Consider the following 2,500-nt stretch of genomic DNA (forward strand, 5'->3'; position numbering starts at 1 on the left):
AACATTGTATGGTCCTTTTATGATCTTTTCTCTCCCCTTTATGACCTTGCCTTTCCCCTTTATGACCTTTCCTCTTCCTTTTATGACTTTGCCTCTCCCTTTTTAAAGATATTACTTCTTCTCTTTATGACCTTGCCTCTTCCCTTTATAATTTTGTGTGACCCATTTTTTGCCTTTCCTCTCCCATTTACGACATTGCCTCTCCCCTTTATGAACTTGGCTTTCCTCATTTAAGGTAATTCCTCTTTCCAATTAAGTATTTCCGTTTCCTCTTACCTTTCCCTCCTCCCTCAGTTTAAATACTTCTCCAATACTATTCTATCATTCATTCCTTTCCTCACTTTTCTTCACAGTTTCATTTTTCTTCTTCCCTTTCCTGTATCCTATCTTCCATTTCCTTCTTTACCCTCCACTCCTCTCTTCTTTCCTCTCTTTACCTTGTCTCTTCTTTCCTCTCTTTTCTTCTCTTCTTTTGTCATCCTTTTCCTCCTCCATTCTTCTCTTCATTCTTCTCCATTCCTACCCCGTCCTCACCTCATCCCATCCCCACATCTCCCGCTCCCCTTCTTTCTCCTCTGTGCCATCTCCAACATATTTTGCGATGCCATCTGTCTCGACGCGGCATCCAGCTGGTCGAGTACATGTGTCACTCCACCCAGACCAGCCACGGTCAACGTCACATTCACCCCCCCACACACACATACAACACCACAATACCAAACTCAACATCTCCTCTTCCATACTGGTTGCCCTTTCTTCCTGTTGCTGTGGTCGTAAGGTGGAGGACGGGAGTGCGGAGAGTCATTGAAGATAAGAACATAAGAACATAAGAATAAAGGAGACTGCAAGAGACCATAAGAGCTACACTTGACGTTGTTGTTATTGTTCTTTTGTTGTTATTTAAATGTGGTGTCACGTGCATGATGGTCTATTTGCAGGAAGAGTAGGAAAAAGAGAAGAAAGAGGAGGAGGAAGAGAAGGAGATGAAGGAAAAGGAGGAGGGCAAGGAGGAAGACGAGGTGAGGGTAAAGAGGAAAAGAGGGAAGAGGATGGAGGAGAGGAAAAGGATTGAAAAATAGAGAGAAAAGGATTGAAAATATAAAGGGAAAGAAGACGAAAAAGAGCAAAAGGAGGAGGAGGAGTATGAAGGACGGAGGAATAAGAATGAAGAAGAATAGCAGAAAGAAGGAGATGAGGAGGAGGAGGAAGGGAGGAGGGGAGCATGGGAAGGAGGGAGAGTATGAACAGGAGTGCAAGAGGAGGAAGAGAGAGAGAGGAGGTTGAGGAGGAGGTGAAGGAGGTGGTTGAGGAGGAGGAGGTAAATGTGGAGGTCGAGGAAAAAGAAGGGGAGGAAGAGAAGGTTGAGGATGAGTAGGAAGGGGTTGAGGAGGAATAAAAGGAGGAAGAGGAGAAAGCCAAGGAGGAGGAGGAGGAGGAGGGTTTCAAGGAGAAAGAGGAGGTCAAGGAGGAGAAGGGGGTCAAGGAGTAGGTCAAGGAGGAGAAGGGGGTCAAGGAGGAGGTCAAGGAGGAGAAGGAAGAGGTCAAAGGAGAAGGAGGAAGAGGCAAAAGAGGAGAAGGAGGTTAAAGAAGAAGAGGAGGGGGGGAGTAGGTAAAGGAGGAAGAGGAAGGAGGAGGAGGAGGAGGAGGAGGAGGAGGAGGAGGAGAAGGAGGAGGAGGAGGTTAAAGAGGAGTAGGAGTAGGAGAAGGACAAGGAGCCAGCATGCCTAACTGTCTGAGGCTGCTGCAAATATGGGCTCAAAGTAAACTATTATTATTTTCCCACGGCCTTGCACGCTTCATGTTGTCGCTTTGCGTTGAGTGATCTAATCTGTGTGTGTGTGAGACTAAGTTATTAAATCACTTTGACATTTAATGAAAAGCTGAAGCAACGGTAATATCAAGTATCATAATGCTGGTTTAATGTTGTGTCAAGTAAAGAAGAGGAAGATGAGGAAGAAGAGAAAGAAGAAGAAGAAGAAGAAAAGGAGGAAGAGGGAGAAGCGGAGGATGAGAAAGAAGGGAAGAAGAGGAAGAAGAGGAACAAGAAGAAGAAGAAGAAGAGGAACAAGAAGTGGAAGAAGGGAGAGAAGAGGAAAAAGAAAACGACAACAACAACAATATCAGCAAACGACAACAACAACAGCAATATTCCGAGGCAGCAACTTGACATAATTTTTTTTTGACGATTCCTGTTAAACACATGCACTCTTTATTAAGCAACTGCCATTACATTCTCCCTTGCACAGCGTACACCAGATCCTCTCTCTGACAGCAAACGCAATATTCTTCAATCTACGTTATATGAACAAGTTCCCATATACAAATTACACCACAGTTTGTACTGGACAATATACATCACATACTCTACGACATTTTGTCCCCTACACAATATACACTAAGTCTGTTACAAAGCACACAATATTCTAAACAATATACTCAAACCTATTTCTTCTTTCACGCCCTAGTTTCAATTTCACTATATTTTCCTTTACAAAACAGA

This window comes from Oratosquilla oratoria, chromosome 17 (genome assembly GCF_046742065.1).
Source record: "Oratosquilla oratoria isolate Oo_2021 chromosome 17, ASM4674206v1, whole genome shotgun sequence".
Taxonomy (NCBI): Eukaryota; Metazoa; Arthropoda; class Malacostraca; order Stomatopoda; family Squillidae; genus Oratosquilla; species Oratosquilla oratoria.